Genomic DNA, 13,203 nt, shown 5'->3' with positions numbered 1-13,203 from the left:
CCGGTACGCCCGAGGGGCGCCGCGGGGCCGGGAGCCCCGGCCCGGCAAGCCCAGCGCGGGGAGAAGGCCGGGCCGGCCTCCCCGGCCGCCACCGCCCCGCCGGCGCTGCCCCCGCCCCCGGCCGGCCCTGTGGCGGTGACGTCCCGGGCCGGGCCGGGCCGTGCCGGGCGGCGGGGGCGGCGCAGAGCAGCGCAGCAGCGGCGGCGGCAGCAGCAGGAGCAGCAGCAGCAGCAGGGCTGGCAGCGAGCGGGGCGCCGAGCGCAGCAGCACCACCTCCATCAGCAGGTAAGGACGCGGCCTCTCGGCCTCCGCCGCCCCCTCCTACCCCCGGCGGGAGGCGCTGGCCCTCCGGCCCGGCTTTGGCGCTGCCCCTCGGCTGCCCCCGCTGCCCCTCTCGCCCGGGCAGGTGCGGTCGGGGCAGGCGAGGCAAGGGCCGGGCCCTCGCGGGGCAGCGCTCCGGCCAGCGCACCGCGGGACCGACCTGCCGGAGCCGGAGCTTAGAATCCCTCTGGACTGTGCTTGACTTCCTTAAATTGTCATGGAAATTCTTTCCTTTGTGGGCTTGTTTGGGTTTTTTTTAGTATCATCCTCTGTGAAATTCCATCCCTGCGGAGTTACAGCTCAGCTCCCCTCCTTGCTTCAGAAACATTTCTGTGCTGGTGGGATTGTTCTTGTAAGAGAAAATAAAATTTGTATAGCCTTTACCGGCTGGACACAATACGACTGGTAGTTCAGTGGAAAAAAGTCTTCTGGAGTATTTCTGCTTGAAGTACTTTTGCAGGCTGCGGTTTGGAGAGCAGCGTGTGTCACTGTGATGTACAACTAAAAACCAATACCCCATTTCTGTAACTTGCATCCATTACTGAATAGGAAAGCTTAGAAGGATTCGTCTCCTTAATGGTGTAGAATACAACTTGCAGTGCAGCAAATATACTGCTGGTGCTTGTCTAATACTTGGCTCTCAGGTTCTCAACTCGTAAATGCCACCAAGGCCTGTAGGATGGAGGTAGCTGAACTAATAGTTAGGTTCTGTAAAAGGATGGTTGTTATCTGTTGTTTCAGCGAACACTGCTGACTGCCAGCCCTGTGTTACAAAGGTGCAGGGAAGCAGGATGTCGTGACTTGCGCCCTGTGGTGCTCCCGGAGGGAACAGACCTTTGAGGCCACCTGATTCCGTACAGTTCAGTGGGCATCGCCGGGCTGCGGGCGGCCTATGGACTGCGTTCACAGCCGCCCGAGTACAAAGGTTGGCCACGGCACTGAGCCTTCCTTCTGTTGCAAGTGTGACAAATTAACAGGGTGGAGATGAACTCGTGAGCTAAATGTCATCTGTGCTTTTAAACTTTATTTTTTAGTGGAAAAGAAAAGCCTAACAAAACCAGAAATATTTTAGTTTTTAAAATGTTAATTTTGAAAACTTAAAAGTGTAAGCAAATCTCTTGCACTATTTGTTTAAATGCAATAAAACTTCTAACACACAAGTTAACTTTTAAATGTATGGTTTATAAAATAACTGCAAGAGATCTCAGTGTTATTGAGGTGGGAGAGTAAATATCAGAATTATCAGAGCACAAGTTCCAAACCCTTGTGATGTTGCTTTTAATAACGTAGAAATTAAGATTTAGCTTGACACTGTTTTTAGTGGATGGGTTTTTAATGTGTCTCAGTTAATAAACTATTTAGTGAAGGCACAGTTATGCCTTTGACTGTAAAACTACAAAGCCAGCAATGCAAACATAAAGGCAGTAAACTTTCCTGCGAGGCTGAATAGCTTTCTGAATTACAACCATGTCAATATTAGTTTGCAGAAATTCTAAGTTGAACTAATTTCCCCACCCCCATTATTTCTAGTCAGAGGGGGCATTCCTCTATAATCTGCACTAAGTACTGTGTCCTGCAGCCTCCGGCATTGCCATGTGCCTTTGTTTTGATAATGGGTCAGTATTTTGACCCATTAACAATAATGTTCTCATAAGGAAGGTGAAATAGTGCTTCCTTGTGCCTGGTCTGCCAGGGTGGAGAAGGCTTTGTGACCCAGTCTAACCTTTGTATTTTTGTGGTATTTGATAACACCGGTCTGAGGAAAGATTTCAGGTTTTAGAAATTTTGACAGTCTTATGAATGATGCGGCAAAGTTGAGTAGGGACTAACTTTTTATCAGAACAAAATGTGAAAGCATATGATTAAGCTGGCAGGTTCAAAATGAACAAAAGGGATGTGGTTTTGGTTTTGACCCAATGTGTGGTAAGTTAAGCTTTGGAAATCCTTCTGAAGCATGTGGATATTGAAAGTTTACAGGGACTTGAAAAGCAGCTGGACAAATTCATGGAAGAAAAACACACTAAGGCTGACTTGTGTGGCATACCTGAAGTAGCTCAGGGAGTCACCAAGCTGAGCTCAGAGCTGGGACAATAGACTGGGAAAGTACTGTCAATTATTTATGAAATTTTTATATTAATTTCAGGCATTGACATAGTGCAGACAACAGACCTGCTGTCTGACCCAGTAGGGCTGCTCTTAGGAAAATTGTTCAACTGAAGTAAGTTTTTGAGAACAGCTGAACCAAAGGGACCAGGTACAGAGATAACAACTCTAAGTGATAATTCTTAGGAAATGATTATGAGTCACCATCAAACATCGGTTTAAGTGGTGCTGGGGGCAGTTCTGGCACCTTTGTACTTGTTGACATGGATATCTTTGATCAACAGAATTAGCACAAAATATGAAGGAGAGTGGGTAGGGCTTTCGGGCTGTGTTTTTCATGCTTTGCTTTGGAGGACAGAGGTTTCTGATAAGTTCGAAGGCAGTATTTGAGTACAAGATACTATTTTCAGGAAGAAGATCCCATAATGCAGATGGGTAAAGTCGACTTGGCAGCAGCACCATGGAAGCAGATCTGAGGGTTATGTGGGATCACAAGAAGCACAGGGATGCAGTACTGTTGAAGTTCAGCATTTAGCTTTTCATACTAGTGCAGCTTAAGTTAATAGAATAATGTGTCCAGTTTTGGCCACAGTCTGTTAAGAAAGATAAAATCAAATGTGTCCATCTACCAGAAATGGTCACGGCTTAGGAAGGTTTTGGAAAACAGATATGCAAAGAATATGTGTGTTTGGAAAGTGTGTTCCACAAAGCTAGACAAGCTCATTTCCAGCAGAAAGAGATGAGGGAACAACAAGATGTTAGAGTATTAAAATTAGTGAGAAGTGGTTTGTGTTCCTCTGTCAGTGACTTTATCAAAAAAGATGAAACTAGTTTGCACTAAAGACTTGATGAAATTCTTAAAATCTGTTATGCCTTAGGGAAAACTGAAAGAAAGTAAGGTTGTGCAATCTCATTTCTGCAAAGGTTTTTGAAAGTCAAATAGTATTTGTGTTAAGGATATATTAAAAACACTCCTCAAAACTGTTTTACTTGTTCGCATGCAGGGGCTTGAGCTTGATGATTTCTTCAGGTGCTGTCTGTATTTGGGCTTGAGTTTACGTAGAAAAAAGTAATTTCAGTCCTCAAAAGATGAACAGTTTCTCTGATAAAGTCCTATAATCTTTCAGTTGCTGGTCATCTCATGTTACAGCTTAAGGCATTTGGTTTTAAAATAATTAGTGTTGAGGCAAACTACTGCATTTGGCAGCAAAATGTTGTGGTTTAGGAGTATAGCCTGTAATACTGTAGGAAATGTAGGTGTACAACCATACTGTGATTTAAACCAGGAAAATCAGAGGGATAAAACCTGAGGTATTCATCATCTACTCTAGAATATACTGAGTGTGGCTTCATAACTTGTGTCCTAGTGTTACAGCCTGTTTGGTCTGAAACACTTTCAAAAAGGACTTTCAAAATACCTAACTTAAAAAAAAATTGTCATTTATCATATGTCTCTCATTTTGTATCCACTTTTTAAAGTATGAGAAGGCATTTTAAAATGGCAACATTTTAGCATAGCTTGCTATCTATTTAAGTTTCTACTTTGTTATTTCTTGGAATAACTGACTGTTGTAGGTTTGTAGTAAATACTAGTGAGAGTGACTTGTGTTTCTGAAGTATTGATTGTACTATATCAATATAAAGAACACAGAAAATTGTAGTTTTTGAACTGATGGCTGTGGATGCTTCCCTCCCCCCCCCCAAAAAAAAAACAAACCCACAGAACCAGCAATTTTGCAAAGCTGAATGAGAAGCATTAGCAGCCTTCATGGTTTTTACTAAGGCTCTGATGTCAAGAAAAAGACAGATAAATCCATGGACACTTTAGTCTCTGGTAGACTGATTTCTGTAAGTAATTACCATATAAATTTAATTTATGTATTTTATTGGGGAAAGCATGCTAAAGCTGTCTTTTGATAAGTGACCATCTTAGACTACCTATTCAAAAAAACTGATTTGGGCAAAGCAAGTTCTTGTTTTGTTGTTGTTGTTGAGCTGTGTGCAGAAACAGAGCAGAGGGTGATGAGGCTGGGGAGGGCTGGCTCTCTTTGGCCACAGTGCCATGGCGCTGCAGCTCCAAGGCAAAGCCTGTTGTCATCTGTGGACAGCATAGCCTGGCCTTGAAAAGGTGATTTGGGACTCCTTGGTGCACCTACACAATCCTAACTTCTTCCTGCTGCCAAGGGACTTGCAGCCAGATGACGTTTAACCTGCTGGCTACAGCTCCTGTAGGCATGTGTAAGCCCTGTGAGCTAAATTGCAGCTACTGTCAGCAGCAGGGCACGCATGAGCGCTTGGTTAACTGTGGGTTGGTGTCTGGCTGCTGTGGCTGTGCTGCCAGTCATACCCAGGCATTGTGTCACTCCTGAAGCACTTCTGCCAAGCCAAGGGGCCTTCCTTGTACTGTGAATGCTTCTTCTTCCTCTGCAAGTGTGTGGATAAAGGGCAGTTTCTGCTTGCTCCAGGGAACGAGAGATGCATGAGGCATCTGGAATTAAACTTCACTTTCTGTATGCACAGCTTGCAGCACTGCTGCTGTGCAGAATGTGGCCAGTCTCCAAACTGGGATCAGGTCCTGGCAGTGCCAAACAGAGGTGCCATGAGCACTACCAGAACTGGGGTGATCACATCCATATGTGCATCTTTTAGGGCTTGATCTACTCTCAGAGAAATTAAAGAGAAATTCTCAGTCTTGAGCTGAAAGTCTGAATGAACCCTGGTTTTGTAAATGTTCAACAGATGGCTTTATTTATCATAAAAGAAATTTTTTCTTTTTTTTTAAAGCAACATCTCTTAACATATGCTGAATTTATTTTGCAAAGGTAGTTACACAGACAAATTAAGAGTATTATTTTCATAGTGGATAATTGTTTCATGAGCAAATTTGTTTTCCTTGTAATTAACAAGACTTAGTGGACAGATTTGAAATTCATGGAGGGAAAAAAAAAAAAAAAGTAAAATATTTACCAAAGCCAGTTGTTCACAAAAATCTCTTCAATATTAGCAAGATCTCTGGCTGTATTTCACAAAAATATCAGCAACCTTCTGAATTATATCTAAATGTTTCTATGGATCCTTCAGGCCTGAGCTGAAGCCACAGAAATATTGTTGCTTTTTACATTTTGAGCAAGTTCGGATTTGTATGGTCCAGAGCTCCGTCCCTCTCATCTGCTATATTGTCTTTGTTGCCATGCAGTCAGCAAGGTTTTGCTTTTGTGTCAGGTACATTCTCAGAGTTCCAGATCCAAAGGAGCCTGGCTATAAGGTGATACTGTAGTAGCCATGTTTAGGAAGAAGCTGTCTGTGGGAGGACAGCATGTCCTTCTCCAGTCCCTAGGTGTGCTCTGTGCAGGAGGTCATGCCTGTGGTGAGCTGATGGCACCCTTCCAAGTTCACACCTGTGCTTTGCTCTTTCCTGATTTCTTCAAGTTCAGTCCATCACAGCTGCTGTCTAGTGAGGGGATTGACAGCAATAAAACTCTTTCACCAAGTCCTCTGTGCCAAAGAGAGACAGTGTTGCTGTGTCTCCTTTTGCTTTGTCGGGGTGAGCGCTGTGTGCAGGCACACCAAACCTGCTTATCGTGGCACTCTGCTTGTTTGAGGGGAGGCATTGGAGAGTTTTGGGGCAGGATGCTCTGTAGCTGCTCATCCAGTTCAAGGTTTAGCCATGTGCAGTAAGCTGTTGTGATGTTGGCCTTGCTTATGTACTGCAAAGTTTCCAGGACAGGCAGCAGAGCATTCAGGAATGAAGAATCTGACAAGCGTTTTTGATGACTTCAATTTTAACAATTCTGTTGGGTTGCAGTTTTGTAAGCAGTTGGGCTGAGGTAATTGACTGCTGGACCCTGAAAGGAGCAATGGTTGCATCTTCTTGCCCTTCCCAGCAGTGTGAATGGTTATGGGCTCCTTCACACCCCAGTGCAAATGCCTGGCTCTGCAGAAAGCAACAAATCCCATCACCTTTCTCTTTTCCATATCGTGAAAATCCATATCCATATTTCCATTTCTCTCTGCAGAGGCAGAGCAGCAGAGAGGAGGGGAGGCAGACGAGGTGTGATAAGTCACTGTCGTTCAGCTCACCCTCTCTCAGGAAGCCGCAACCTATTTTGCAGTCTCAGACCTGTGTAACCTGCATTGCCTCTAACAAAAGTTAAACAAATGCCTCCAGAGGCCTTTGCAAACAGAAATAGAGACATAAAGAGTATTAGTGGGGAAATTTAATAGAATCATAGAATCAGGACCTAAATATGATCTAGTTCCAACACCCTGCTGTGGGCAGGGACACCCAGGCAGAGTCACATACAAGGACAGAGTCATAGAGTAGGATGGGAGAGGATTGTAAAAGATCATGGACTTCAAAGGGCTGTAGGATAATAGGGACTTTTATTACTGTGCAAAGATAAAAACACTTAGGTTTAGTGCATGTTTTAGGGGTGAGAATGAGTTTATTTTGTGGTTTTGGGGGTGGTAATTTTTTGGGGGTTTTTTGCCTTTTTGTTTTGTTTTGGTTTTTTTTGTTGTTTGTTTTTTTTTGGGTTTTTTTTTTGTTTTTTTGTTTTTTCACTTTTTGTTACCTGGGATCCTTTACAAAGATAGGAAAACTGGTGATCTAAATCTTTGTCTCATTTTCTAGGCTCCTAGGGAGTTATTTTTTCAGTGTTTGCTGATTGCTTTAAAGCCTTGGCAGTGTTCATGCAGGCAGCCTTTATGGCAGGTGCTTGTGTACACAAATGGCATTCTGCAGTGGCTTCTATCTCTCTGCTGTACAGCAAGGGGTGTTACTTATGTGGACATGCCAGGAATGATGCTGTTTCTCCTCTCATACTTGTTGGTTTGCTTTTCAATGAGTGCACTGCTGGGCCTGTCAATCCTCCTCTTCTGATTTTTTTTCCAAAATAGAGCCTCTAATAGTTTTTACAGATTTTATTAGCTGATCTTCTTTTGGCTGTGGTTAAGAGCATTGCTTCAAATTTCAAAGTTCTTGGGAAACAGGAGAGGTGGGCTGTCATAATTGTGTTGAATTGGGGTTGTTGGGAACAAAGCACTCCTGTTTCTACTGCACCCATGCAGTTTTGCAGATGGTGGGATGATCTCTGTCTTCAGTTGTCATCCCATTACAGTACTCTTGCATCTTCTCAAACACCTGAAATTAGTATGGTCAGACATTAATCTCGGATTATTTGGACCTTGAGATAGTGTTTGGTTCACTGCATGAATGTCCTCTATTAAAATTTTTTCTCTTTGGGTGTTTGGACATGCACTATGGAGTTTTGAAAAAGTCTTACACCTCAGTATTTTTTAGATCATTTATGCAAAAACAAATTTTAAGCTTTGTTTAGGGGAAGGATGTTTTTTGAAATACCTTTTATGTCATATTCTGATGGTAATCTGAAACAAATTTTAGATCTTATGTTTTGCTGTAATGTTCTACATCCTTTCAAAGGAAAAAGATTATTTCTTACTAACCCAGGCAGAGGAATGTTGGCCATGAAGTTTCTTAGCCTTTTATCATGCTGTACAAGTCATGTCTTGCTCAAAAGGTCAACACCCACAGAACATGCTTTTTTTACAGTTCAGTGGTCTAAGTAGCTGCTTTTCTTGTGGCTGTAGGAATCTTTCCTATTATCAATGAAAGTGCAGTCTTTTGATGATACGACATCTAATGCTATGGCTATTTCTGGGTTATGTGCTAAATTATACCTATTCAACACCAAAGCAGCGATGACAAACATAAATAATGTGTTGACCATATACTCTTACAGATTATTCTTTCAGTTTAAATCCTTGCAGCTTTTCCCAGTTTTGCATACATGTATGTATTTTTGTGAAATATTACATCAGATTTCTTTTAACTTAGAACTAAAAATAGTTTATTTTAGCAGCTGTTGGAGTTTAGGTTCTTTGTTTCTGTTGCCACAGAATTCTGTGTCTGTTCACATAGTAGTCAGCTTGGCAAGGGTTATAATTTATAAAGTTCATTCATAGACTTTCTGCTTTTTTAAATTGCCCTTTGGAGCTTTTGTTACAGTCTGGGATCAGTTACTGATCTCTTTAGAAAGAGTTTGGTTTGGTTTTTTTTTTATGCCTTAAAAAGATGAAATTATAGTATTTCCTGATATTTTGTTTGTTTGTTTTTGCTTAATAAAGGCTTGGGATTTTGAGTGAGTAATAAGTACTGACTGCTTGAGTACATAGGATGGAAGTGGAAATTTATATGGTTTAAAAAAAAGCCTAACAGCTGTTTGAGATGAGTTGTTTTAGTATTAATCCTGGTCTCTTTACAAATCCCTTTGGGAGAGAAGAGGGCAGACAAAAGGCACTTCATGTCACTGGCATGTTTACTGAGTGACTGCTGCTTTAGCCCAAGGGAGGAGGTGGAAGCAGGGGAACGGGAAACTACTGGGAAGAGGAGGAGTATTTTGAGGTGAGCTCCTTCCTAAGAAATACATGAAGGCTGAAGGGTGATGCTAAGGTGGGAAAGTCTGAGGACCTGAGAGAACCAAAGGGACCCCAGCAAGACTGTAGTAGAAGAAAAATGACTGCTTTTGTGCAAAACAGGTTAGCACTGGGGGCTGCCCTTCCCACCGTGCCTGGGCAGGACTTTGAAGCCATGTTTCCCTGATCAAACCTAAGGTGCTGCCTGATCCCTGTACATGTCCAGGCACTGACCCTGGGTGTGCCTGCTGTGGGTGTAAGACCACGAGACCTTGCAATTTGGGCTAAGTATTTCACCCCAAGACAGGTAAAGTTTTTTGGAGTGACATCTGAAAGTGTGCTAAGGTGTGGTTAGTGGTAATTAATGAAAGCTAATTGCCTTATGTTTTTCTAGGACTCAGCATGTTCTCTCTAGCAGCCTCTCCTTTCCATTGATCATCTTGTTAGAAATGTCCAATTAGTTTTTAGGGGACCAGGTAAGACAGGAGCCTTCTCAAAAGGAGCTCTTACTTCCTCCACTGTACATACTTAAAGGGGAAATTTGAATGGGCAAGATGCAGCTGTGCATGAGGCTGCTGTAGCGTTGTTTTGTTCAGTTTGATCAGCTGCTTAATTTTAAATTCATGGCCTAATTTTGTGTGGAACATTTTATAGGCAAGCAAACCCACAAAACTCTAACAAGTAATCTCCAGTCTGACAATGAAGCAGGTACATCTTCAAGTATGAGAAAGTATGAGGACTTTCTTCCCAAGTGTTTAATTTTATTTTGTTTCAGGCCTTTGTGTGAGGAAAAGCTGTGTAACTTGCACACATGTAAACACAGAGGAGAACTGAGTTGAATGTGAAGTAATAGCCATCTTATGTAGTGAAAAATTAGCCTAGTAATATTAGCAAACATTTGAACAAAGTTTGCTGATTGGTGAGGGTGCTGTTTATTTTTGAAGCTTGTGTTTTAGCAGACTTCAAGTTACTACCATTGAAAAACAAGGATTTTCTTTTCCTTTTTTCTAACAAATCACTTCTCTCAAGCATCTCCTGCAAATGTTTGGACTATGCTGTTTTTCTGACATGAACTAAAAGCTTGTACTAATACGTAGGGAAGTAAAGGAAAACTATTGTGCCTTCGCTATTATTATACTCTTGTCAAAGTCTTTGCATCTGTTTAAATACTAACCAGAAAAAAATGTGGGAAGAGAATGAAGGGTTTTAAAAGTCTTCCCTTAGCTGAGGAGAATTTCCCCATTTTCAGGTACCAGGCTATCTTCCAAGGGCTCACCCAGCTGGGACAGGAATGGCATGGTGTGGAGCTTGGGTGCTGCAGGCTATAGCAAGTAATGGGATGCAGACCTTGGTTCAGTGATAGCTGATATCACCTCTTTGCACTGTTGAATGTAATGGCAGTCAAATTTTGACCCAGATGCATGTGATAGCATTCATTTGGAGTTCAGCAGAGTGTAGAACATAATGAATGCTGCAGTGGATGTTGTTAGCATGTCACCTGGATTGGCTTCCTGGGTTACATCGTGTCTTGTCTGTCATTCATCTGCCTGGATCACGCTGGTGCCATCTGGATCCTTGCTGGTGCTTCATGTGCTGATATTTGTTGACGGCTTCACAATGTGTCTCCCTCTGCATCAGACTTCCTTTTCCAAGATCAGCTTCTGCCCCTAAAGAATCTCTATGTAAGTTATTCCCAGGACACATGCCTTTTTTTTTTTTCATTTATGTTACACTACTTCCAGGATATCCTGCCTTTTGTGTTTCACAACTTGCTGGCAGTGGGAAGGATTTGCATGGCGTCAAACCTACAGATGAGCATGCAGCTTTGCAGGCTCTTTGTCAACTGCCTATACCAAATCAGATTGCAAATGGAGTTTGTACAATTGAGCAAGTAAAACTGGCTGCATCACTGTGGTTTTCTGAGGATGAAAGAGATGCTGGCTTTTGCTTTACTTATCAGCCAGGCTTGGTGTCTAGTCAAAAGGGTAGTGGAGAGATGCAGGGCAGAACATCTGGTAGAAGCAGAATTTAAAGATTGGGAAGAGAGTTTAATCAAAATCTGGGTTTTCTTCTTTGTTTTCTGCCTTCCCTAGTGGAGAATGACCAATGTCATACCAGTTAGCACTGGATTGGGAATGGCTGTAATTACTTGAGAGCTGTCAACCTACAGTTAACCCTGCTCATCAGGCTGAGGTTTGGAGAGAGATGTGGAGGACACATTTGCTGCAGGGAACATTCCTGTCATGGCAAGCTTTGCTCATGTGTGCCCAGCACTGCCTGGGAAGCCCTGCAGTAGAACGTGCTGGCTCTCCATGCGAGTCAGCAGGAAGGAATACTTTGTGTTGTTGCAGGCTATTGTGAACTGCTGCTCTGCTGGGGACTCCTTTGGCTTTTCACAGTGGTCCTTGCACCAGATGATAACATGCTGAGCTTGTTCTGGTCAGCAAAACCCCTTGTCACTGTGCCAAGAGCACCCTCACAAAGAAAGCCCTATGACTTTTACCTCCTAAGTGAATCCTAATGTGGATTCACTACATTCCTGGATCAAAGTAGCAGTCAGTCTTCCTGTTTTGAAAAAATGGAAGTGGGGAGAATGCTGTTGCTTTGAGCTGAAGATCTGTTTTTCAGGCTAATTTTAGGTGCAGTTTAATGTATAAGGAGGAGGCAGTACAGAGCAGAAGGGCTCGACAAGGGGACGTCCAAAATGATGAATGCTGGTGTTGAGCAGGGTGGTGTGGGCAGAAGCAGCCACATGGGAAAGCATGATCTGGAGCAGTGGCTGCTGAGCTGGGTGCATGCTGGACAGGGCAGGCTGAGCAGATGTGATTGACCTTCCAGGCAGAGCCTTGTTGGCTGGGCTCAGAGGCTCAGCACAGGGCAGGATGAGCACAGCTCCACTGGCAAAATGGGCAGCTGTGGGCCTCTTGTGTTCCCCAAAACAAAAAGCAGGCCAGAGCATTGCAAGGAGTTTTTTAGATTGCAGTTTTAACTCTTTACCTTTTTAATTTCTAGAAAGAAACTTTTTTTAAAGGCATTTTGAGGCTGGGAGAAAAGATAAACTAAGGGATACCTAGAGAAAGGGGAGAAGCCAAGTATCAAAGATGAAAATCATTCACAATCAAAGCCTATCTTTTATTCCACTGCTACAATAGAAGAGCAGGTCAGGCAAAAAAATCAGTTGTGTGTCCTATACCTCCCTGATGCTTTTCAGCATAAATCCTGTTCAAGAGACCTTCAGTGGTAAAAGCTTACAGGAAGGCTGCTGTAGTTATTAGAGCACTTCCTGGGTGGCTCAGCCTTCATCTCTGAAGCCACACCTGGTGTATTAGTGTTTCCTATGCTGTTATTTCTGTTATGCTGGACATGTTCCCAGAATTCTGTCAAAAGCTTCTGTATCAAAGGAGGATCATCCCACAGCACAGGCTGCTGAATGCGTGGAGAAATTAGGTAAACTACAGCAGCCAGTAAAACTTGAATGAGTTTTATAGAGGGAAGCTGAGAAAGCAAATGCTTTTTTAATAGCCTTTGAAATATAATTGTGTTTCTCTCTTGTAATTGAATGTCAGCAACTTTTGCTAACTTGTCACTTCTAAAAAAAGTTTATTTTTTCTTAACAGACACGCAGTGATATTTTTATTTTAGGAAATTTAGATTTGTATTCTTCACAGGTCCTAACACTGGAAATTTAGCCAGCATGTTTCACCCTTGTGTCTGAAGGCAGCATAGAAACTGGACATGCAGGCATTTGAGAAGGCATTTGATTAATCTTGTTTCCTTTATTGTTCCCAAGTTATTGGAGTTATTCAAGAGGCATGCATTTTTTTTTTAAATTAGAGTAAGCCGTAATAGCCAGCAAGTTCTTTTCATTAATCACCCAAGTAAAGCAGAAACTCTGGGAGCTGTGAAATTCCTCTGAACAGAACATTGATATCAAAATGCAATGGTTTGTATTGTTTTTTTATTTATTAATAGAAATAGTTTTTATTATGGTTTTTATTTACTAATAGAAATAATAAGAGAATTCTTCAGACTTTGTGTCCTTCAGTCAATAAAAGGAAGCACATACCTCCCTGTAATTGAAGACAGGTATGCTATTGTGGAGGGTGGAACAGGACTCTCTGTAAGGAGAGGTGGAGTCTCCATTAAGTGGTGTGATTCATATGTTGATGCATTCTACAAAATAGGTCTGTTGGTTGGTTGTGTTTTGTTTTGGCTTTTTCTTTAGTTCAGTGGGTTGAAAGTTGTATCATTGGGCTGTTCTGTACTACATTTTACTCTTTTTGAATTCAGTTATTCTTGAGTTCTTGCCTCAAGACTTCATGTAGGTCTCTGGGAGGAGGCTGA

General features: G+C 42.5%; 1 protein-coding gene across 3 annotated transcripts in view; it reads left to right on the top strand.

The window, feature by feature from the left end:
- Positions 1 to 206: 206 nt before the first annotated feature.
- MYO6 (myosin VI) overlaps positions 207 to 13,203 on the top strand; it is a 103,410-nt gene continuing 90,413 nt past the window's right edge. For all 3 annotated transcript variants that reach the window (XM_066547404.1, XM_066547403.1, XM_066547401.1), the window contains exon 1: positions 207 to 285. The gene's annotated coding sequence lies outside the window, so the exon portion shown is untranslated. The remainder of the gene's footprint in view (positions 286 to 13,203) is intronic.

This window comes from Molothrus aeneus, chromosome 3 (assembly GCF_037042795.1).
Source record: "Molothrus aeneus isolate 106 chromosome 3, BPBGC_Maene_1.0, whole genome shotgun sequence".
NCBI lineage: Eukaryota > Metazoa > Chordata > Aves > Passeriformes > Icteridae > Molothrus > Molothrus aeneus.
This window is presented reverse-complemented; position numbering and strand designations above follow the sequence as displayed.